This window comes from Puma concolor, chromosome B1 (assembly GCF_028749965.1).
Source record: "Puma concolor isolate L17-30 chromosome B1, mPumCon1.1.hap2, whole genome shotgun sequence".
NCBI classification, from domain to species: domain Eukaryota; kingdom Metazoa; phylum Chordata; class Mammalia; order Carnivora; family Felidae; genus Puma; species Puma concolor.
In genome coordinates, this window is record NC_141670.1 from 148,828,720 (window position 1) to 148,855,121 (window position 26,402).

A 26,402-nucleotide genomic window follows, 5' to 3' on the forward strand; every position below is an offset into this window, starting at 1 on the left:
TAATTAGTCTTGTATTGTTTATTTCTACATGGAAATCCATGTGATGAATACAATAACTTGTTTGTGAGCTTTATCATTCCTTCATCTTTGACCCTGGGGAGAACACAAATGTAGGTTAAACTGCATCAGCTCCATTTAGAGCCCAAGTTGCCAGAGCTTATCCAGACCCTTATGCTTATCTGTAGAAACAGGGTCTGGGTCTTCAGAAAGAGAAATCAAGAGAGCAAGTCATTTAAAATTCTTTCCTTCCTGTAATTGTATTTGCTAGAAACCACTAACAGTGCATTACTCAGTGGGAGATGGACTGGTTTGATATTAGTATATGTTGGTGTTTTTCTATATTTTTCAACTTATTTCACATTTCCAGATTTTTGGTTTTTTTATGATCCGGAAAAAATGTGTTATTATCTGAATGCGACTGTACAGAACAGAAGCAGATAATGTAATTCAAACTCTTATCAATTCACAATCAGAGTAAGTCATCCAATGGCTAGCAATGGTGTTATCTTACCTAAAATAGATATGTCCCCCCGATTTCAATTAAAAAAGAATCCATAAAGACCCTAACCTATTAAGTTTTGATATGAAATGTGCTGTTTCATACAGATCATCTAAAGAATGAGTCATCTGAAGGAAGAGTCTAGACCTTTATTCGTGTATCAAATACTCATTAAAGTGACCAACTTTGTAGTAAATCGTCACCAATCACAGGCTACAGAGACTGCCAGACACAAAAAAGTGAACTGTGGTCGCTGCTCCCTATTTTGCTCATCCATCTCTTGGGATTTGCAGTATTGCCTTTATCACCATGGTATTTATTATTATACTCTAGTCTTCATTTTTTTCCTCTTCTTTTCCCCGTGTACTTATACAAGGATTTAAGGAGAGTATTTGCTTCCATTTATGTTGGATGACCTAAACTAAACTCTGATGATTATCACTAAAGGGTAATCGTAGTTACTAAAGTCACTAATTTACGACAACTTAGATTGCCAAAACAATTGAAAAGGAGAGAGAGGGAAAATGGCAAGGCCAGAAATGTTGTAAACACACATGGTCGAGCCGGGTGTGAATCACTGGCAATAATTATGAGACAGTAATAATGCCTAATATTTGCATTTTCAAAGCACTTTCAAATATATGACCTTAGGATATCAGCATCATGAAAGCATAAGATGCCCTTCTAACAACTAAAATTCAGCATCCGTCTGCCAACAGAAGTGCTTCTGTGGGAGCTGTGGCAACCAGCACCAAAAGCCAAAACATTTGGAGGAGAAGTCTCACCCACCTGTGCACCAGAGAAGAGTCAGACCGACCTCATATGGCTGTGGAACCAGCAGGGGCCCATGAGTTGGCCTCAGCCCCTTCCAGCCACAGTGGGATAAAACTCGGAGAGGGCTGAATTGGGAAGACACCCACAGATGAGTGAGCCTTTGTTAGATCCTGGTTTCCTGAGGACAGAGAAACCAGTCTGGAAGCACTGGAGTGGAGAAGACGAACTTGGTCAGTTCCACTCTCTCAGATCTGGTCCTGATTAATACATAGTCAACATTGAGAGAAAAATCCTTGGAACTCTTTCCTCTGGAAAAAGACTGGGTCATTAATCTGTAATCTGGAAAAAAAAAAAAAAAAAAAGAAGGAACACATGGCCCTGAAGATTACTACTCCTAGTTTTATTAATGCAGAATGTGTCAAATGTTGTATAAGCCTCTGCCGCAACATGGTATGCTAGAGGGTTTGTAACTTCATTGGTAGAATTAAGTGAAAACCAGACTTATGCAAATGATGATCCCCAGAAGAAAGTAATGCATTGGAAAGCTGAGCTGAACCTCTGATTGATATAAAACACGTTACAATTCATTATCCAGAAGAGGAAGTGAACTGGACTTTAGAAACATTGCACATTCAATTAAATGTCTCCATCAGATCATACAACAAGGTTCAAACAACTGTGCACAATTGAAGATAAACAGTCATAGAGAAGGCAAAAGGATTTCAAAAGACCTTCAAAGAGATACAGTCACTATGAACATGCTTTATTCCTACTCCTCATTGGACCTTCAAATCAAATCTTGGTGGTCATCAAGGCATTATAAACACTATTCTTTCTTTGAAATACTAAGGAAAATGGAGTAAGACAAAGAATAACAATGAGAAATGTGTGGCAAAGTAATATTAACTGAGGTCGGAGAGAATTGGTGGAAGATGTTAAAGCAGCCAGCCAGTAATCCATTTCTCCCCCAGACACAAGGAGAATGCCCCCAGAGAAAGAAAGGAAGACTGAGGATTCAGACTAATGTTCCTGTGGACATTATAACTCTACCTCCAGGTAGGGGAATGATATTTGCTAGGATGTTAAGTCTTCACCTATATAAAGTTTTTAATAGGATATTCCTGGATAAATATTAGAGTAAATAAACACAGAATCTATGGATTTATGAGGTATGACTCCCTAAGAAATGGCATATAAACTGGGATATAAAATGGAGATATTTCATGAATGGAACACTCACTCTGCCATGTTAGATGAGGTCTTCAGGTAAGGTTCAGCTGCATTACCTATTACTCTGAGCCAAAGAGTGAACATCTCATGCAGGATGAGGGGTCCTAAAAAGCCACACTCAGCAGGAGGAGGGGTCCTAAAAAGCCACCCTCAAAGTCCCATACCTTCTTTGATTAAGCTTCCTGATTGCCTATATCCTTGAAATTATTACCAAGGCATGAACATGAATAAGATTTCCGACTTTAAAAAAGTAATTCAGATTTTAGCTATAAAATCCAATATGCATGGAGAATTAAACAGCCTTTCATATAATTATGCCTGGAAATACATAATCTAATATTTTAGTATATCTTCTACCAATATTTTTGTACAAATACGCTGGAAAGAAAAATAATATTATTTTCAAGGAGATAATATAATCTATTAGGATAAGAACTTTCATTTAGAAAAATACTTTGAGGAATTGTCTTCATGTGAGAAAGGGACTTTACTCATACAACCTCACTCTCTAGGGCATAATAACAATGAGTAGAATATCCAAAGTACTTTATTTAAATTATTATTTTAATTACTTTACTACCTTTGAGCATTTTGGTATATATTTTGTGCTGAGCACTCTGTGAATTTCTTTTATGTGTCAACCCATTTAGTCTAGTAAAAGTAGCTACTAAAAGTACCCCTGTTTAGTATATAAGGAAAGTAAGACAGGAGATGTTAAGTAATCTGAATCGAGCTCCACAATTAATGTCAAGAAGAGTCAGGAAACATTAAAAAGGGTATCCTAAGAGTATAAAAATTAGCAACAAAGCTAAGCGTGGGCAACTTGAGAATTAGAAACTGACCAGAATGAAGTTCCATGACTTGGATGTGGCCAAGGAACTTCTAGACTCTGTCATGTCTAATATTTAATTTCAAACTAACTTTTGTTCTACACAGAAAACTCCTCCCTGCCTATAACCCCAAATTGTCAGCAAGAGTCTATTAAACATTAACTGACTTTGTGGGGGGTATTTTTCAAATATCAAGGGAAGTGTTATAATATTTGGGTTAGTGTAGGGCAGAGAGAAAAAAGCAATTACAAAGAATTAGACAGGAACAAGAATGCATCACAGATATCTAAAGAATTCCTAGAGATACTGGGGAGGGGGGTGTTGGTGGAGAGATAGGTGAATGCTAGATTTTCCAAAGCACATGGGATGAAGACCATTTGTAAATAACAGCTACACTGAATAAGCATGAGTTGTCTGATGCAATGTAAAAGCAACTACATTTGTTTTGTTTTGTTTTTTCAACGTTTATTTATTTTTGGGACAGAGAGAGACAGAGCATGAACGGGGGAGGGGCAGAGAGAGAGGGAGACACAGAATCGGAAACAGGCTCCAGGCTCTGAGCCATCAGCCCAGAGCCTGACGCGGGGCTCGAACTCCTGGACCGCGAGATCGTGACCTGGCTGAAGTCGGATGCTTAACCGACTGCGCCACCCAGGCGCCCCAAAAGCAACTACATTTGTATCTTGCTGACACTTTAATTTTATTATTTGAGGCTAATTTCTTCCTTGGCCCGAGGTGAAATTTCGAAGAGGTTTTATTACTTTTCCAATTATTTTCTGATCATAAAAGCAATATAGTAATTAATATGTCTTGTCTAGTATAACAAAAATTTAAATTTCCATGAAGGATGCCTCCTGGTCTTCTTTGCTGACTTGCTCTGTAATATCTCCACCCTCATCTTGTCAGTCTCAGTTCCCATCCTTGCCAGAGTTGTGGGTGGACAAAGGGTGGTGGAAAGGGGCAGGGAAAAGTCCTACTTTTCTTTCCAGTCTTGTTATGAGGTGTTCTTGGACTAGAAAGAATTTTAAAGCTGACGCTCACTTTTGTGGGCACTTTTGGTGGGCTCTTTAGAGACGCTAAACTATTGCTGTGGCTCTCTCAAATACAGTTCCCTTCATGTGAGGAAATTCATCTCTGGCTCCTCTATTCAGCCTTGAGAAACCCAACTGTTCACCCTGCCATAGAGCAGCCGTGTTAACCATCATGCAGCCGAGCCAATCACCTTGTCCCACTGTGAACACTCGTCCATCTTTTGTCCAGAAAGACTCTAGGAGTGCAAGCTGACGGATGCCATCAACTGTAGTTCGATCTGCTATCAGAGAAACAAGCCAGTCAGCCAGGTCCTGGAACTTTGGAGGTCTTAATAAGGGAAACAAAAGCAAGAGAAAAGTAGCTTAAATTAAATCTCCTCACAGCTTGGAGCCCACTGATAGACACCTGAAACAGGCAGAGTGTGACCTTCCTCAAGCAACTCATGACAGCATTACTTCCTTTATGGTTTTGTTTTATTAAAGACTAAAAGTAACTCTTATTTTCACAGTAGTCCCTCAGAGTCCTGAAAGCCTTGCTTCCAAATTCTTTAGAGACTTATGCTATCCCTAACCCCCACTAATTTAAAAGTATATAATCAGTCAGTCCATAGGATCCCAGTGCAGCTCTTTCTGCCCATGGGTCCTGTCCCCTGTGCTTTAACAAAGTCACCTATTTGCATCAAAGAGGTGTTAAGAATTCTTTCTTAGCCGTTTGCTCAAGAACCCCATCAGTCTTACATGCGAGGCAGATAAAAGTTCACGATGTCCTCTGAAATAGTAAGTTCATATGTTAAACTCTGCATGTCTCCATCAGTCCCTCTTCTAAGCATGATTTGGGGGCAAGCACCCCCACTTGTCCATATTGTACGTGGGTGATTCACCACACCTCAGCAAACCTCTCTCAATCATCTTCTAATCTGTAATCCTGGGCCTTTTAATCTCTTCAACCCGAGGATCAGTATCCCTTGGTACCCACCTTTACAAATCTGCATGGTGATCCTACATAGTTGTCCGGGGGTTTTACCTGGAACTAAAACCAGAATCGTTCCTTTATGTCTTTTTTTTTTTTTTTTAAGATTTTGTTTTTAAGCAATCTCTACACCTAATGTGGGGCTCAAACTCACAACCCTGAGATCAAGAGTTGCATGCTCTGGTGACTGAGCAAGCCGGGAACCCCCGAAATACTTTCATTTTCACATTCCATTCCATAATTAACAGAAGGATAAACCCCAAAGGCGTGAGGATCTGTGAATATCTTAGCAAGCTACACTCATATTTGAAATCGGAATTATACTAAAAACATGTTTATATTATTTTTGTCTCTTAAGGATATACCATACGTTTTTGTTCATAGTCAAAAATAATTTTTTGACTCTGTCCAAGAATAATTTTTCATTGGTGACTATTGATCTGTTACAAGATGTATTCCAATTTATTCAACCTATCATCTGGTATTGGACAATTTAAAAAATTCCAGCTTTTCTGGTATTAAAGTAATATATTGATATTTTATAACTTATTAGAATTTTCTAGAATATTCTTAGAATGGGAATAATAGATAAAAAATCATGGTCATTTTTTGCTCCTGACAAATATTATTTATTGTCTATTCAGACACTGACCTTAATTCACATTTCAGTGGTGCCGAAAGATGTTCCTTCTGTCTTGCCAATACTAGGCACTAAAATTCTACCCCCCACTACTTTTTAAATTTTGCCAATTTACTATATTTAAAAATGGTTAACTCCTTATTTAAATTAAAAAATATATTAATAAAGTTGAACTTTAGTTCCATATTTTTGGAATTTGTTTTTAGGTGAACTGCTGATTTCTTTTGTCTTTTTTCATATTGAATATTCATTTTTTTGGTTGTTAATGGTTCGTAAAAGCTTTTTTATTAGACATTTTGCCATTTGTTATATATATTTCATTTGCCATTTTCAGCCAGCACTTAATTTTTACAGTGTTTTTAGGTTGAAAAATTCAGATGTTTATGTAGTAAAATCTATTATTTCTTTGTATTTCCTGTAAAATATTTTTTTTCTGGAAGCATGTAAGTATCCACATACATTTTATAGAATTTAAAATATATTTTGTATTTTATTATTTTAATTGTATGTCTTTTCTTTCTCTATTATTCATCAAAGAAGCCTTTTAAAATGGAAATGGTATTATCTGAAATCTGAGTTTTAACTAAGTTTCCTTCATATTATGATTAGTAATACTCAAATACATGTGCTCTTGTGAATCCTGAAGAAATTTGGTTGCTTTTTGTTTACTTTCTGAACACCTAAATTTACTTGTCAAAGTATACATATTATGTTGAAAATTAAGTGACAAATTTTCAGATACATCAATTATATAGCCTTTGAAAATATTAAATATGAATCATAACAATTGTCAGTACTTCATACACTTTTAAAATCTGACAAAAAGCTGGCATTGTACTACAGTAGTTTACAACTCTTTCCTACATGTTTCTATAATCTATCCTTAAATATTTGGACTACAGAAAGATAACAGATTTCCCAATTTCCTGTGTCACCTAACAATGTCCTATGAATATATACATCGCATATAAAACCCTCTTTAACTTGAATATCCCTTTGATATTATTAGCACACTTCTGGTTTTATGCTTGTAACCATTTTGAAGGAAGAACTGATTTCCAGGAGTTAATGATACTTCTATCTTCTGGAAAGACCATCTGAAGGGAAGCACAAGGGAAGAACCAAGAGCAGAAACTAGTCTCAGGCATCCCTGGCCCACTTTATTCCACTCTCAGCCGCATAGGCTTTGGGGGTTATGAGATTTGAGTCTTGGATGATTTGAGTGGAAAATTAATACAGGAATATGGAAACTAGATAGTTTACCACTCTTCAGAAATGTATATAAACATTCCACATTTTCAACCAGGGATTTCACCATACATCATGATGTAAGCCTTTGTAAAAAAGAAATAGCCAGAATATATGTTGTCCTAGCTGTCCTGACGGCTTCAAGAAATTGATATCTTATGAAATAATGTTCCATGCCCCAAAGAAGATGAATAAAAGCCCCAAATAACAGACTTATCATCAAGGGAAACAGGCCTGATGTGGTACCCTAAGGCCTTTTAGTTTCATGGTAGCTTCTTTACTTCCTGTGAAAGAATGTTTTACTATCTACAGAAATGGAGAGAATTAAATATGGCAGAAGACTTATGTGGTTATAACAGAGATCCTCCTGAGCAGAAATGTGACTTTACCACTTACTTCCTCATAGTTTTCACCATTCCAAGACCTCTTCATTCTGCTAAGGAACCACAGCTAAACTGCTCATTAAATATTCTGCCAGGAATGCTTAAAAACATTACCGCCTTTTGAGGAATAGTTAACTTTTTGAGAATGATTTCAAAACATTGATATTTTTCTTAAAATAGATGACCATATGAACATTTGTGACTTAGGGTAGCTTATGATTGGCTCTACTTTAATGTCTCATATAAAATGAGATGTATTTCTTGAATGACTTCTGATAAAATTTGGAAGGCACTTTTTTCTGATATTCAACACAGATTATTAGTGGGTAATATTTTCCATTTGTTTAGAAATAACAGTTTAAAAATAACATGGAACTATCACTTAGTGTCACTGTGTTTCCTTAAAGGCAAGGCTACTGCCTTTGTAATATTTCCCTTTGACTACCAACAGTTGTTAGATTTTAAATTAGTAATTGTAGGGCCCAATGAAATGAGTTCTCTAATCTTTAACAGTCAAGAAGAAAGGACCCTAGTTTTTATGAATCAGATCACAGAACTGGCTCTCACAACAGTACGACTCTCAATCAATCATTGGTGTTTGCATCTTCTAAGCTGGTCTCAGCCTATAATCTCTCCTAGTTCATCCATCCTGTATATTAAGTTGCCATTGTAATTTCCTAAAGTACTTTTATTTTTCACGTTTCCCTAGTTGTTTAGCTTTTTTCAAAGGCTTCTCAAAACTACTGAGTGAAGTCCACCTACTTACCTGGCACTCAAGTTCCTCCCCAAGGTGAATCCAATGGGTCTCCTCAGCCTCATCTCCTTGAATTCTCAATACTCCAGTTTCTCTACTCAAGAACTCAAATGGTTAAGAGAATGAGCCCATATGCATGGAATTTGTGCATTTTTGAAACACTTAAAATGACTTAGAAAATAATATTTAGTGTATCTGCATATCCGAGTTTTTAAAAAATGAAAATAATTTTCAATTAGCTTACTCCTGTGAAAATGCAATATTTCAGGAAACTGCTATACATCCTGTGGTTTTTGTGGAAGTGCTGGCTAACAATCTTACTCATCACTATCCTAGTCGGAGAATATATTATAGTTTTCCTTAAGAGGAACCGGGTTTTTTCCTCATACTGTTCCTTGAGGATGTCCTCTTGTTTTCCACTCCTTTGCTTCTGTTCATGATTTTATGCCTTCTTTCATCTTCACTCAGGAAGATGGGTAAGATACCCTCATCCTTTCCCTCCTTTAAACTCCCAACATAGGGGCGCCTGGGTGGCGCAGTCGGTTGAGCGTCCGACTTCAGCCAGGTCACGATCTCGCGGTCCGTGAGTTCGAGCCCCGCGTCAGGCTCTGGGCTGATGGCTCAGAGCCTGGAGCCTGTTTCCGATTCTGTGTCTCCCTCTCTCTCTGCCCCTCCCCCATTCATGCTCTGTCTCTCTCTGTCCCAAAAATAAATAAATGTTGGAAAAAAAAAATTAAAAAAAAAAAATAAACTCCCAACATAAATCTTATCTAGGAAATTCTCATTGACTAACCTAGTGTGAAATATGTATTTTTCCCTCAAATTCCTAACTCAGTTTTTGTGCCAGGTATTTGATTATTAGTCACTGAAAATAATCTCTCTCCATATATATATATATATATATATATATATATATATATATATATGTGTGTGTGTGTGTGTGTGTATGCACATATATATATACATATATATAATTATGTTTCGATATTTTAAATATTTGTGTACATATGTCTATTTCCCTTAAACATTAATGCCTTGAAGGGATAAAAATGTTGTAAATATTTGTCTCCTCCTGAGCACCTACTATATTCTACTCCAGACTTTTTTTTTTTAATGGATTTAGTATTCAATATATATTTATTTAGCTTTTATCTCTGGAATCTTAGGTAGATCTTGTTCAGGAAGTAAAAAGCAGAAATCCGTGAATTGCATGGTATGTGAATTATCTAAGTAAATTTGTTAACATAAAATGAAGTAATGTGCAGAACAAAGACTGACTCCTGTGACCAAGCATTTTTTTTTTTTATTTTTCCTAATGGAAATTTATTATTTTATGTGTAAGTAAATGGACATAGCACAGATGTTTCTTCTTCCTATAAGGTAAAAGATAATTCTTGAAGACTGTTTGCAAGTAATTATATTTTAGCAACTGGATACTATCATTGACAAGAAAATAGAACTATTTCTCTCAATATAAAGGTATGAGAGTGGAAAATGCATGGAAAGATGCTTCTCAGACCTCTGAGTTCTGCCTGGATAATTTGAAATGATAACAGACCTAAAATAGAGCATCTTCCTGCCGGTTAGTGTTCTAACAACACAAAACATTTCTGAAGTTTGTATTACTTTCAATTCTCTGCCATTCATCATGTTCAATTGTAACATAATTACCTCTGTGTTTGGATGACATATTTTATACATGTTAAACAAATTAAGAAATTATATTAATAGGAAACTTCGTTACCAAAACTCAATCTGCTATTAATGGTATGCAAAGGAAAACAAAGTCAAGCAAACCTTCATATGCTATCTTAGTTTGAAGATGATTTGTTAAGTATGCAATTTGGAAAAATATATTATTATTATATTATTATTATTATTATTACTGTCAGAGATAGGAAGTTAATAGTAATGACAAATTCTATTGAGCCACGTATTAGCTGCTATACAGTTATATTTCATTTAATCATAGCAATTCTGAAATTCATGCATTATCCCTATTTTATAAATGAAAAGACAGAGTTAAGAAGAGTAAGTAACTCAAAACACCATCACACAGGAATTAAGCAAAAGAGCCAAAATTTGAATTCAACTGTGTCTGAATCCAGAGATTATACAGTTTTCTTCAGAATTCTTAAGTTACTGATTCAATTCTTGTGTGACTGACTCAGCCAGTAGTAAGCAGTTTCTTAATTTGTATATTATGGAGACCAAATCCTACGTTCTTTATTTCTTAATGTTTTCCATATACTTCTTTTTTTTTTTTTTTTTAATTTTTTTTTTCAACGTTTATTTATTTTTGGGACAGAGAGAGACAGAGCATGAACGGGGGAGGGGCAGAGAGAGAGGGAGACACAGAATTGGAAACAGGCTCCAGGCTCTGAGCCATCAGCCCAGAGCCTGACGCGGGGCTCGAACTCACGGACCGCGAGATCGTGACCTGGCTGAAGTCGGACGCTTAACCGGCTGCGCCACCCAGGCGCCCCCCATATACTTCTTATAGTTACATTTGGAATGAAAATTTACTAATTTTTTGGAGCAGAGAATGTGGAATGCTGAAAATACATTAGTTGAGCAGAATTATTAAGTTAAATATCAAATCTACATATAAAGTATGAAATCGGACTTCAAGCATAAATGACCTAAACTTATTTTTAGGGATCAAAATATTTCAATATTTCTGAAGGTACAAATTCAGAAATTAGGTATGAGCTCAGATTGTTAGTCTTTAAAAAAAAAAGTATTTACATATTATGTATTTTGCAGTAAAGTCTTAATTTTGTTATTTTTTTCATATTTCATGTCCTTTTATTCATTTTTAATATTTGAATTTTTATTAATTAAAATATTATATGGGTATAGTTGACATGTTATATAGTTTCAGGTTACAACATAGTGATTTTTTTCTTATATGTGGAATCTTTTTTTTTTAATATGAAATTTTGTCATATTGGTTTCCATACAGCACCAGGTGCTCATCCCAACAGGTGCCCTCCTCAATGCCCATCACCCACTTTCCCCTCCCTCCCACCCCCCATCAACCCTCAGTTTATTCTCAGTTTTTAAGAGTCTCTTATGGTTTGGCTCTCTCCCTCCCTTTTTTTTTCCTCCCCCCCCCCCCCCCCCCCCCCCCCCCCGCGATTCATTTTATTTAAAAATATTATCTCTCTCAGCCATGTCCACCATGAAAAGGTTTTTCCCTCAGGGGTAATTCCTTTTCTGTAACCACAACTGGTAGGAACTGCTCTTACTCTCACCATTCAGTCCCTTCAGTTTTCTCTTCCCACAATCCTAGCCACCTGCTCCAAGAAAACAAACACATCCCTTTTATCCTCAGCCTAGGGGAAGTTCTCAAATCCTTGTTAGCTTTTTATTCAGAAAGTTAGCTTATTTCTCTGAATCTTCTTCTAGATTCTTTAGAGGGGTCCCCACCAGTCACAACTGAAAAAAGGTTACATAAACAAGAGAATCATTCACTAAAGCTTGATCATTTACTAACACTTAGCAACTCAAATAACCAGCAAAATTTAAAGTTTTAATAAAACTTTTTCTAGATTACATTTTTAGCCTGGTTTGTCTGCCCTTGCAACAATCTCTGGAAGTAGAAGGCAATAAAAAATCATATTATCTGTCTTTCCAGGGGAAACACCAAGGGTCATGGATTTTTTTTTTTTTTTTGTATGTTGTTTTGATTTTCTTCCCAGTGCATTAGCAACAGCAGCAAGCAAAGCTTTTAGTAAAACAATTCACAGAATCTCTAGGGGGTCTTAGACATATTTCTAGCAAGCTACTTACTGTGTGTCACATAACTCAGATTTTTCAGTGATCAGAGATGAGTGTTAAAACTCAAACTCCTACAAGCTGCCACGTACCTTCGGGGCACAATCCACATAGCAAAATATTCATGCACATCAACAAAATAGTGTTAGCATGAAATAACCTCTCAAACTCCAGTTGTCATTTCTGATGGAGCCTAACACTCTTCTGACGCTAAATAATTGTTTTTTAAGTTTTATTTTTTCTCCCAATTTTTCTAACAATGTTTATGAGCAAATTACAGATCTGTAAAATATTGTTTGTAATTAAATACCATACCAAAATTTATCAACAACTTAGTCATCTAAAAGATATATTTTTCGGGGCGCCTGGGTGGCGCAGTCGGTTGGCGTCCGACTTCAGCCAGGTCACGATCTCGCGGTCCGTGAGTTCGAGCCCCGCGTCAGGCTCTGGGCTGATGGCTCAGAGCCTGGAACCTGTTTCCGATTCTGTGTCTCCCTCTCTCTCTGCCCCTCCCCCGTTCATGCTCTGTCTCTCTCTGTCCCAAAAATAAAATAAAAAAAAAAAAAAAAAAAAAAGATATATTTTTCTGTTCCCAATGGCTTTATAACTCTTTCTTAAGCATGTCATCTTACACTGTTTATATTCAACTCAGTCTCTACCGACAATTTGCTATTTACCCTGCTTTAGCAGTAAGCTGTTAACACTCTTCCAAAATATCTGTAAGAGAATCCATTTTTTGATGAATAGCATACAATTGGAATAAAGTGATTTTAAAGTATCCTGAATACTAAACAGAGCTAATGCAATGAATCAATTTCGAACTTTTTCTCTGCTAACCAGTTTAAAATGTTCAAGTAAATAGACATAAGATCATTCCCTTGTAATTAGTTAGAAAATCAGAAAACACGTAGATTACTTCACACTATCTCAGTATCCAGAATGCCCTTGCTTAAAATTAAGAACTAATGTTTAATTGTCAATTTATCAACTTACATGCTGAAAGGCCTAAATAGAACATACAGATGCCAAGAATAGCTTCAAATTACGTAGCCTGCCTATAGTCAGGCCTACAGAAACAGTTGTTAATGACGCCCATGATCTGGACCATTAAAGTACTACTGACTTAGAAGATTTGAGGGCTTCAAAAGCTAAGACCTTTTCCCTATTGCACAGCAAAAGAGGCCTAAATCTTTGTATCCTATCTAAGCCAGTTCATGGACTGTTTTCTTAAAATTACTTTTAAACTTCAATTGAGAGCAATAATTGACACTTTGATGACCAAACAAGAAATTGGGGATGCCAAGGAAAAGACATTGATTTTGCTACTTACTATGTACTTGCTACTCAATAATCCTATATGCATAATTTCATGTAAAGAATGCTCACAATGACCTTATAAGGGCACACTGAGAACCAGCAGTCATTATCAAGCATCTTACTATGTATCATGGAAGCCAGACACAGCCCCTGCTCTCTTGAAGCTTGTAAGATGAGGAAAGCCACCTTTCTACTCCATCCTTTTCTCTCAGATTTTGGCCTGCTGTGGCAATATGCATGTACATCTAAACTGGTAGTTTTAGGAATTACCAAAGGTCATTTGATTTTTACCCATTAATTTCATCTCAAAGTTTTAATTTTCTCTAAGAAATCATATGCTACAGAATGGTGTGAAAGGTAGTGTAGGAGGGTTCAGAAGCTTTTGTTTTTAATTAGATAATGATTAACGCTTCTTTATATCTAAATTGTCTTATGGATTTAGTTCATCAAATCTGACATAATTCAGTTGCTCTCCGTAATCAGTAATTACCTCAATAAAAAGTGAAAAGAAAAGTAATAGAACACCATTTTCCAAGGCAATTATGCAAAAACAACTCTAAAATTAAAGGATATGTTTTATGCTCTGATAATCTCAACATAGCATATATCTACTTTTAACAGAAAAAAAAAGATTAAATCATATAGGAGAGAGGAAGGAGAGCAAAACATAAAAATGCTGGGAAAAATACCACCACCAATCTTGAATCTTGAAATGCAAAATCCAATCATAAACCCTTAGTCCTAATACACATTCTTTTCTCCTCTTGCATAGCTGAAGATTATTTAGCTTCAAAGAAGTCTGGGATAGCAATGACATAAGAGATAAATCTTGGAACAAACCATAACTCTATGTTTAGCTGAAAACCACCTCATGTCACTTATAATAACTAGGGAAAAAATGGATATGGCTACAGAATGTAGAAGCGTGTTAATATTGTTTCTTTTTTGTCCCATAGATTCAAATTATATTCTTAGAAGACTTGCCCCTATTAGATGACATGTCTTTTTAATGATTTTGTTTTCTTAACATACTACACGATGTTCTCAATTAATAGTTCTTGAATAAAGAAATGAATGATTATCATTCTTGGGTTCCATGTAAAGCAGAGACTAAGACAGGGACTTAAGTGCAGGTAGTTTATTTAAGAGGAAATTTCAGGAATTAAGAATGAAAGAGCAGGGTGAACAAGAAAGTAAAAGAAGAAAAACCAATAAAGATGAGTCCTCAAGCTGGCTTCCACTGTGGACAAAGGAGGACTCTCTGAGTAAATGTGTTGAAAGCATAATAGGTGGCCAAATCATTTATCTACTGACTGCAGACTCTTGTTGAGCATTGCCTATCAGGGCATTAACGTCCTGCTTCCCAGGCTGAAAGTACTGCTGCTTCCTGGGAAGCACTGAAGCAGAGAATCCAGAGTGGGCAGACTATTGAGCTAGAATGCTGATATTGTGATAGGAACTGTCCACTGCAGCGGCTGCTGAAATCACAAGAGGGCTGACAGAATGAGTGGGTCACTTAGAACATCTACTACAAAGGTGAATCTGAACCATTGTTTATATCATGGCTATATAAGAGAAGTTGGTTTAGTTCCAATCAGTTGGTCTCAGAAATGTTCATTTAAGTTTTGATCTAGTCATTGTATTGCTCAAATTCTTCAGAGTATCTGAACTTCTAAGTTCCTATGTCTTTCTCACATTGACCCCTCATATATTTCCAGTGTCATCAATTTCCAAATTTCCACCTACTTTATCCTCAACCATATAAACTATTTTCAGTTACCTAGCTGCAACATGCTGTTTTCTGTCCCTTTGTGGAATTGAGACAAGAGGGCAAAGACAAAATCGTGTAAATTCTTATAAGTCATAGTAAAAATAATAAATTTTATTCTAATAGGGTTTTAAGCTAGGGAGGAAATAATCTGATTTACAATTTAGTAATATTTTCTCAGCTGTTATATGTTGAATGGATTGCACAGAGGAGGGGACAGGAAGAGAAGCAGAAAAGTCAGTTAAGTGATTCCAATTCACATAGAAGATGCTGATCCCTTAGATTAGGTAACAGCAGCGCAAATAGAGAGAGAAGGATGGATTGGTGATCTTTGTTGGTGGTAGTACTAATTCTGTTTGCCAATGAATTGGATATGACTTGGGTAGAAAAGACTAGAACAAGCAGACAGACTCTGGGTTGGCCTGAGAAATGAATGGGATGCAGCAATATTTATTTAAATTAGTAAGCATGTACTGTTTTGGACATATCATAGAGAAGATGCCTTTTAGATGCCCAAGTGAAGATGGAAAGCATTGGCTATATGAATTGGGGCTCAGGGAAGAGACAAGGGTTGAGGAGACCAATCTGGAAACTATTAGCACATTGATGGTATTTTAAGTTATGGAATCTGATGATGTCACATAGGGAAAGAAGGTAGACAGGAAGAAGAGAGGTCCAGAGGCAAGCTCAAGGTCCTCCAATATTTAGAGTTTAGGCAGAGGAGGTCAAATCAGTGAAGGAGATTGGAAAGGGGGCACTTAGTGGGGTAACAAAAAGCCAGCAGTATGATGTTTCTAAAACTAAGAGAGGAAAGTATTTCAAGAAGGAGAGAACATTCAATTATCTCAAATACTCAAAAGCTGCTAAGATATTGAGTAAAATGAGAACAAAAGAGTAGTCACTGGATTTGGCAAAATAGATATTCTGCATAAACTATACGAGATTATCTTTGGCAGAGTATGTAGGACGAAAGCCTGACTGCAATGACAAAAAGTAATTTTGAGAGAAGATACTCTCCTCTAGCTACTTCATTAGATGGAACCCTTCCAATATTTTTATTGAGCTCGCTCTATTCCTTGAAGGAAGTTGTCTTGAAAGAAGTTATTTCTAAACTAGTCCCATGCTGGGGTCTCCACAGTTTTTCTCTCTGTTCCCTGGGAAACATGTATCCTTACTGAAGTTGTATTGGGAGTACAGTTACTTTCCAAACACAGTCATCTATTTGCTACCATAGTCAGCATCAACCAGCCTCCTGCCCATTAAGTCTGAGTCAGTTACGAGTCTTTAGTCTCAAACCCATGGTAGTCTCCTTAAATTCACTCTTGCCTCCATCTCACTCCCCGAGTAGGGTTGATATTAATAGGAATATACCCATCTCTTGCTTATGAAGTGTATGTGTATTTAGTAGTGGGATGGGAAAACAGTAAACAAAGGAAAACGCCACATCTCTATGCCATTTTTCTCCAGCAAAATTCCATCTCCAATTGCTCCTTGAATTCTGAGACTCTAAAATTTTCAGAGGTGGGTAGTGGGAGGTCAACAAAGAATTACTAAGCCAATTATTAGCCACCCCCTTTATTTGTCCTGGTTAGGGGGTATATCAATAAGGGTTCAGTACAGAAGGAGGAACCACGTGATATGGGCTTTATTAAATGTCACTAAACTGTCATCCTTAAGCACTGGTGCAGAGGACACGTGGGAAGCCAAGTAAGTTCAACAACTTTACAAAGATTGTATAAAGGGAATTATATGGGAAGCTGGTGTCTCAGTGTGTCTACTGCCTCTGTTGATCCTCAGGGTCAGCAGTCGGGAAAAGGGTTTGATTTGGAACCAAGGAGAGTGAGCAAAAGCTAAGCATGTCTCCAACTATTTGCCACTGCCTCTCACTCGTAGGTCCTTCCAAGAGTAATGGTTACTATTTCCCTTTAACTTCCCTAATTTCATGAGATTTTCCTCTCTTATCCAAATCTAAAGTAGAAATATACAGGTGAGGGAGATTCTAGGAAACACAATTCCCAATTTAATAAAGCTGGCATTGGAACAAATTGGTATGTTCTATCTTTGAACTATAGATGAAATTGAGATAGATTCTCATTTTAGCATTATGTAACTGTGGGAAAATAAATCTTCCTTGGGTTTTTCAATGTTTCTGTTAAAATGCCTTAGGTTTCTGAAACAGAAATGTATATAGTATAAATACCGAGAATGTTTGCTTTTACTTCATCTAGAATCATTAGATTAGGTCTGTAGTCATTTGTTTTTCTGATGAAGTTAATTGCTCTCATACAAAAGACTAATAAATCTTCTAGTATCTCTCCAAGAGCCAAATGGTTATACCATGGGATAGGCATTTATGTTAACTCCAAAAGTGACTGACTATCCCAGAGATTTCCAGGAAGACTTTAGTGTAACCCTCCCAGGTGTTTACACTTCAAAATAGATGAATCCCAGGCCCTTGGTGACATCTCTAGGTTGTGAATGCTGAACACATTGGACTTATTTCACCCCTAAAAAGATTTATTTATATATAAAAGAGCTAGAGCACAGATTCTTTCCATTACATCTTCAGAAGACTCTCTCACAAGGAGATGGGGGGGGCGGGGGGGTTGCAGGGATTTTTTTTCTTTATAAATGAAAAATATTCATTTTTTCTGTTTCCTTCACCTACTAAGTTAAATCTGCCAGTTGTGTAGGTCATATCTCCATCTGGCTCACACTGTGCCAATCCACAGACTTGCTGGGCACAGGGGACCTATGTTGCAGTGTTAATCTGCCTGTTGTCTTTCCATGGGTATAAATAAAACTCTTTTCCCTGACTTAGCCACCTCATGTGTTTTAAGTATGCATATATCTGTCCATTTATCTATCTATATAGAAATATGTATTTATGCAAATGGGGCAACACCTCAGACTGCTTATAATTTTATAATACATTATGTTTCATCTGGGGTGCCTGGGTGGCTCAGTCGATTGAGCGTCGGCCTTCGGCTCAGGTCATGATCTCACGGTCTGTGAGTTTGAGCCCCGTGTCCGGCTCTGTGCTGACAGCTCGGAGCCTGGAGCCTGCTTCGGATTCTGTGTCTCCCTCTCTCTCTGACCTTCCCCCATTCATGCTCTGTCTCTCTCTGTCTCAAAAATAAATAAACATTAAATTTTTTTTTAAATACATTATGTTTCATCAAATGCAAGACACTGTAAATTATAAGATGCAACTTTATTTTATATACTGCCAAGAAAGAAAAAATGTTGAAAATTAAACATTCAATACTTTTTACCCCTTATAATATTGAGTTTATTAATGGCATACTTTTAGACAGAAAAACAACAATAGTATGAATAGCTAATACTGTCCAATGTCACCAATGACAACTATATTATGGCTGTCATCTTGCTGATTGTTAGGCATCACTAATTCTAAGACATGTTCTCATTTATGGATATTCTTAGATATTTATACATATTATTAGAATGGATAAAGTACAGTGTGAGTGAATAAAGTTACCAGTTGAGAGCAAAGTACAGGGAGAAAAGTTTACTAGAGATTCAAAGAGGGAAGAGAAGTTATGAAATTGATATCGAAAAAAGAGAAAAATAGAGCTTACAGAGAAATGTAGAATGAAGGCAAAGGCCAAGTCTACATTAATGAAATTAAATGATTAGTTATGTAATTGTATGATTTTTTTTTTTCCTCCAGCAAAATCAGGCTATTCTGTATAGGCACAAAGTAGAAAGACATTTGGTTCTAACTGTATTCAGAATTCTTCCCAAGAGAATAAACTAGGAAAGCGCTTCTGCATCTGGGAAGACAGAGTATGCATCTTTCCCCTATTTTTCCCACTAAAAGCAACTAAAAATCCTGGACATTACATAAAGCAAATACAAGAAGATTCTGAATAGTGGAGAGAAGAAGGCAGGGCAGGCGGACATATTCGGATGATAATGATGGAGGTGGAGAGTTCCACCATAACGATATGGTGGAGAGTTCTCTGGGTTTTCTTTGGGTTTCATAGATTTCAGACTTGAAGCTGAAGAACCACGCAAACTGGAAATGCCAATGGGTACTCAAAGGTCTGCTCTTTTTAGCCAAAGGACCAAAAATGGGACAGAATAGTGTGACAACAAACTCTTAAACACTCATTACCCTATTCTAGACAAAAACACACACAAAAAGTGAGGCTCCATCAATACTCATACCAGCAAAGGACAAGAGGGTGGACCAAACTTCTGTCAAGGCATCTCCACCCTCTACCATGGTAGCATCAGAGGAAACTAAGAGAGCTAGGACTTTCATCACTGCCAAGTGGTAACAAGTCCTCCCCATCCAGTGTCAGTGATGGCTACTGGGAAGCAGTTATGAGACAAACACAGCTCTCATGGTCTGGAAGGTACCAACAGAGGTCTATTGGACAGTTAGGACTTCCACCCCTACTGAGCAATAACCACCACCCATCTACCCCTGGACTCACCCTGAGTGGGAAACCTGGACTTCTATATCTACCTAGAAGTAAACAGAGCTACTTGTTAAACTACGATACATCTAAATCACGGAATATTACTTAGCAATAAAAAGAAATGAATCATTGGTAGATAACAACAACCTGGATAAATCCCCAGAGTATTATGCTGAGTGAAAAGGAAATCCCCAAATTACAAACTGTGTGGTATCATATTTATGACATTCTTGAAATAACATGATTATAGAATGAGAGAACAGATTGGTTGTTGCCAGGGGTTGAAGCAGTACAGGTAAGAGGGACGTAGATGTAGTCAAAGTGCAACATGGATGGAAATGTCTGTGTATTTACGGATAGAAGCATCTGTGTCTTGACTCTATGAATGTCGAAGTCCTGGTTGTAATACTGTACTTTGTAGTTTTGTAAGATGTGACTACTGGTAGAACTTGTGTGAGGATGCACGAAACCCCTCTGTGGAGAGATCTTAAAACTGCATGTGAATCCACAATGATTCTGAAATTAAAAGTTAAATTAAAAAAATAGTAGAGAGAATAAATTAGTTAAGTATTTATAAGGAACTTACGAATGACATGGAATCAAGTGTAGACAATAGAACCTAATGGGTGTATGAATAATAACAGGATGGTAAGGTCATTGGATTAGATGTGGGTTTTATTTTTCATTTGCTGGAAATAATTTATATACAGTAAAATTTACCTTTTTAGTATATAGTTCTGTGACTTTTGACAAATGTACACAGTCGTGAACCACCATTATAATCAAGATACGGAACAACTCCAATAGCTCATAAAATGCCTCCATGCACCACTTGTAGTCAATCTCTCCTCCTCAGCTCCCGTCACTTGCAACCACTGTTTTCTGTCCCTACAGTTTTCCAGTTACCAGAATGTCATAAAAATGGTATTATACGATGTAGCCTTTTGAGTCGTTTCATTCAATTTAGCATAATACATTTGAAATTTTTCCATATTGTTGCAACTACTGAACTATTTTTTTGTTGAGTAGTATTCCACTGTGTGAATGTATCACATTTTTTAAATCTTTTTTTAAGTTATTAATTTATCTTGAGAGAGTGTGAGAGAAATAACAAGAGGGGCAGAGAGAGGAACAGGGAGAAGCCCAAGCAGGCTCTGCACCGTCAGAGCCCGATGCGGGGCTCAAACCTACAAACTGCGAGATCATGACCTGAGCCGAAATTGAGAGTCAGAAGCCTAACCAACTGAGCCACTCGGGCACCCCAAATGCACCACATTAAAAAAATTTTTCTTGAGTTGACACACAATGTTACATTCGTCTCAGGTGTACAACATAGTGGTTCAACTTCTCTATATGTTGTGTTGTGCTCACAAGTATAGCTACCATCTGTCACCATGCAAAGCTATTATAATGTCATTGACTATTCCCTATGCCGTACCTTTTATTCCTTGTGGCTTATTCATTCCAAACTGAAAATCTGTATCTCCCACCCCTTTCCCTATTTTGCCCATCCCACATTTATCTATTTTCTAGTTTTGAAGTTTCTTTTCTAGTTTGAGGCAACCACTACTAAGGACACTATAAACATTTCTCTATGGTTTTTGTCCGAATAAAGGTTTTCATTTCACTTGGATAAATGCCTACATGTAGAACTATTAGGTCATACGGTAAACATATCTATAAGAAACAGCCAAACAGTTTTCCAGAATAGTTGTACTGTTATGTATTCTCAACCACAATATAGGATTTTGCTTGCTTTGGATCTTTATTAACGCTTGGTATTATCATTTTTAAAAATATTAGCCATCTTAATAGGTATGTAGAGATACATCAGTGTGGTTTTGTCTTTCCCTAATGATAATGGTGAGCATCTTTCCATGTGCTTATTTGTTATGTATATATCTTCTTCAGTAAAGTGTTCACTTAAATCTTTTGCCAAGCTTTCACTGGGTTGTTTTGTTAATATTTAGTTTTGGAAGATTTTCATATATTCTGGATACATAACATTTATCAGATGTGTGGTTTGCAAATATTTTCTTTTTGTAATTTGCCTTTTCATTCTCTCAACACTGGCTTTTTAGAGTATAAGTTCTTAATTCGTATGATGTTCAGTTTTTGAATTTTATCTTTTCCTAACCAAAACCACAAATATTTCTTCATATTTTCCTCTAGATAAATTATTGTTTGAAGTTTTACATTTCGGTCTCTAATCCACTTGGAATTAAATTTTGTTATCAGTATGAGGTAAAGGTTAAGAATCATTTTACTCTTTTTTTTTTTTTTTTTTTTGCATATGGATATCTTATAGTGTTCCAGTACTATTGAAAAGAAGCTTTTAATACAGTTGAAGAATCACTGGAGTGATGTGCTCCAGTAAATGAACTGGATGTTAAAGAGTGTTTCCTGATACATAGATGAAGATGAGGAAGTAAAACATAAAGGTGATAGGACAGCATGTAGAAAAATGTCATTTCAGGGAAGGCAGTTAAGAAACCCAAAAGCTACAATAAGCCCTCTGACAACGCCTAGAAAAAGAATGGAGAGAAAGAGTGAACTAGTGAACCAGAGCTAGAGATATCACTGAATAAGTGAGATCACATTAATAGCAACAAGGAAGGTTAGTAGGGAGCTTTGTGTTATGACATGAGCTTCAAAAAATCTGGGGCTTTTAAAACAGGACAGAAGAGGGCGCCTGGGTGGCTCAGTCAGTTAAGTGTCTGACTTCAGCTCAGGTCATCATCTCAAGGTCTGTGAGCTGGCCCCTGTGTCGGGCTCTGTGCTGACAGCTCAGAGCCTGGAGCCTGCTTCCGATTCTGTGTCTCCTTCTCTCTCTCTGCCCCTCCCTGCTCACACTCTGTGTCTCAAAAATGAATAAAAGTTAAAAAAAAAAAAAAAAGTTAAAAGAGGACAGAAGATTCCCCAAAATTGATCAATAAACTCATTACAGTTTCTATCAAAATCCATACAAGGTTTTTTGGGTTTTTTTGTTTTGTTTTTTTTTTTTTTTTTTGGTAGGGGTTGGAGGGGACCTAGACAAATTTATTCTAAAGTTTATATGGAAAAGCATAGGATCTAAAATAGCTAAGACAATTTTAAAAAGAAGGATAAAGGGGGAAGGAATCACTCTACCTGCTGCTAAAGCTATCTACATAACTACATTAATAAAGGAAATATGGTATTGGTGAATGGATAGACACCTAGGTCAGTGGAACAGAATAGAGAACCCTAAAGTAGACCTACAAGCCTGTGAATTCAGTACAATTATGCTGAGTGAAAAAGATAAATCTCAAAATTTTCCATAGTGTATGACTTCACTTATTTAACATTCTTGAGATGGCAACATTCTAGACGTAGACAACACATTAGCAGTTTAGGGGAGTGGGAGGTGGCTACTGCTATGGAATGGCAGCATGACAGATCCTTGTGATGGAACTGGTCTGTATCTTGACTGTTGTGATGGTCAAATAAAGCTACGCGTTTTAAAACTGCATAAAACTGAAGACATACACAAGAATATAAAACTGGTAAAATCTAGATCAAATCAATTGATTGTATCCATGTCAAATTCCTGCTTGTGATATTGTATTTTACTTATGCAAGATGTTACCATTTGGGGAAACTTGATGAAAGGTACCTGGAATCTCTCTGTATAGTTTCTTACAACTGCATGTGAATCTACACTTACCTCAAAATAAAATACTAAAAAAAGAGGATGGAGGAGAAATGATTTGGTCTTACTCATCTTTGTTTTTGTAGCCCGTAGTGGAAAAAAAAAAAAAAAAAATATATATATATATATATATATATATATATATATATATATATATATATATATATATGTCGTTTGCTTTTAAATACTAATGTTTGGATAGCCTTTTGAAAATTTCAGCATATTGTGCATGCAAATCCTTACTCTAAAAACAAAATATAGCTAATCAATATTTACTACAAATCAGCAGCTGCAATTAAGAAATAAGAATATGATTTTTTAAATTATATTTTAGTGATGGGTAAGACAGCCTTATACTGAAGAACTCCAAAAAGTTAAGGCACAATAATTTATGCCTGATAACCCATGACATGTCTTATGGAACAAACATTGTAACACAAGTATACATTATAAAGGGTCAGATACCATTATTTCCTAATTTATATTAACTTGTTAAATATAAGAATGGTTCTAGAAAAGAAAAGAAATAATGACTCTCAACATACCACCCTAACACACTTACACAAACATAAATGACCTTTAAAATCTCTATATGGAGGGGCACCTGGGTGGCTCAGTCGGTTAAGCTTCTGACTCTTGATTTCGGCTCATGTCATGATCTCATGGTTCATGAGATTGAGCCCTACACTGGGGTCCATGCTGACAGTGAGGAGTCTGCTTGGGATTCTCTCTCTCCCTCCCTCTCTCTCTGCCCTTCCCCTGCTCATGATATCTCTCATAAAATAAACATTAAAAAAGATAAAACCTCTATATGGAGATTGAAAACTAAACCAAATTTACATCCTGAGTAACATATCTTCTGAAGCAAGTCTATTTTTTTTTTACAAGAATATGTCAGTTAATACTGGTTTCCTAAGAGCTACAATGTGTGAAAGAATTACCACAGCAAAATAGGCAAATGGAATCAAGTGAAAAGTAAAGCCCTGTGGAAAGTTTGCCCTAAATTTTCAGGACACTCATGTGCTAAGGGAGTTGATGGTTCTCTTACCTGAGCAGAGAGCCCCTTTAAGTGAGGATTCTAAGTATGTGCTTGTTATGATCTGTAACATTGTCAGTACCACTGGTAAAGACTGGCAAAATGAACAACCTTTCAGGGATGCTAATTAATAATCAACCTCCTTTTAAGAGGACTTCGTTTATACCAGGACTAAAATCATGAATGGACTGTAAGTTTTGTATTGCCCTCGTTGAAGGTCAACTGGAAAGAGAAGCAAGAGACGTCAGTTATGTGTGTGTGGTGACTGAGGAGCAGTTGAATATTTCTTTTTATTTAATTCTATCTTTCATTAGACTTAGCAGTAAATTTTCCACTTTCCCTGGCCCACTACAGCCCCTGGAAGAGGTGGTTTTATCCCCATAGCATGTGGCACAGGGACCAATTTTCTACTAATTGGTTTATGCCAGCCAACAGAAAGACAGAACACATTCAGTATCATGTACACAAGGTTACATTAGTGAAACAGAATGGAACTCAGGAAAGTAGTATTTCTGAACAGGCTGAATATGAGGTAGGGGAAGACCGTGGAAACCTCAAGACATAAACAAAAGCTATTTTTAAGAAGAGTTTTATCCCACGTACCCAGGCAAGTCATTTACTATGTAAGTTGGGAGGAGGGCATATTTTCTCATTTTGAAGAAAAAGTAGGATTACATCCAGATAATTTATTACTTTGTAGTTCAAATGGCAATATTTTACTTTTTCTGAGAAATGCCGTTTGCTATTGGCAGCAACATTGAATAAGCATTTTAAACAATGTTTTGCTGACAATGCATAGTACTTCTTCAATGATCTCATACGATTACATTAGATCTATTGTCTAAGAGTGCAGCAAAAAGTGGGTGATGAGCAATCATTCTCTCTCGGTGACTTTTTCATGAACTCTTTCTCTCACAGTTTGGATATATCAGCTTGGTTTTTTGCTAAAATGATTTGGTCACTCTCAAGCCTGCCTCCTCACGTAGCACTCGCTTATCATTTCTCCTGCAGAAGAATAATGCTGTCTATTTTTAGAACATTCATTCTTCGGTGCACAGCAATTTGGGCCCCGCCTCTACTTTCCATCGAACCTGTACTTGCTAAGGCCACTTCCTAAAGCTTGAAGGCAATGGCTGCTTTTGCAGTCTGAATCTTGACCTCTTATATACTCTAATACATTTGACAATTTCATTTTTGGGGTACATGCTCATTAGAGGAGTAGTTTGCATAAAGTTTTCTTAGAAGGATATATATGATTTTATTCTTAAAATGATATATATGTTTATATATGTATATATATACACGTATGTATATACATAATTTTATTAGAATATAACAATTTAGTTAAAAACAGAAAAAACAATGTTCTTCCCAAACATCAAAAATACAAAATATATGCTATTACCCAACTCTCTTTCTTCTTGTAATCCATCTTTTCAGAGAAATCTTTTTTTTTTCCTAATGCATACATCAAATTAGGTCACTTCGTTCTTTACTACAGGAATGGATTAGTAATAAACTATAAGAAAAAGGCTTCACAGAAGAGCATTTGACGATTTTTACATTTGGCACTTACCTATCTTTCTAGAATTATTACTGACCACTTATACCCTGTAGCCTCAGAGGCCCTTTTGCTATTTCCAAAAATACAAAGGCTTCATTCGTTCCTGTCTTGGTTGTGCTATCGTTCTTTTAGGCCACACTCTTCCTTACAACTACAAAATCCTACTCGATCTTCAAAAATCAACTAAATGTCAATTTCTGCATGTTCCCCTGATCTTGACAATTAATTACACTCTTCTCCATGAATCCATAGCTTCTGCAGGGTGAAATTTACCAAACAGTTTTGACATTCATTGTACTCATGTTTGTTTCTTATACATGTTTGTATATGAGAAACATTAGGGAGTTGCTAAAAACGCAGGTTCATTGAGCAGTAACCCCAGATCTATTGAATCATAACTTCTGTTGATGGTGTTCAAAACTATGTTTTTCTTTCACTGAGTTTCAATGTTATTTGC

At 36.4% G+C, this 26,402-nt stretch overlaps 1 protein-coding gene across 2 annotated transcripts in view; it reads right to left on the reverse strand.

The window, feature by feature from the left end:
* The window catches only part of NPFFR2 (neuropeptide FF receptor 2), a 95,420-nt gene that overhangs the window by 21,871 nt on the left and 47,147 nt on the right, over window positions 1–26,402 (reverse strand). Inside the window, exon 1 of one of the 2 annotated variants that reach the window (XM_086704878.1) lies at window positions 4,556–4,817. The exons of the other annotated variant lie outside the window; for it this stretch is intronic. The gene's annotated coding sequence lies outside the window, so the exon portion shown is untranslated. Of the gene's footprint in view, window positions 1–4,555; window positions 4,818–26,402 lie in introns of those variants that run through there. 2 annotated transcript variants of the gene reach the window in all.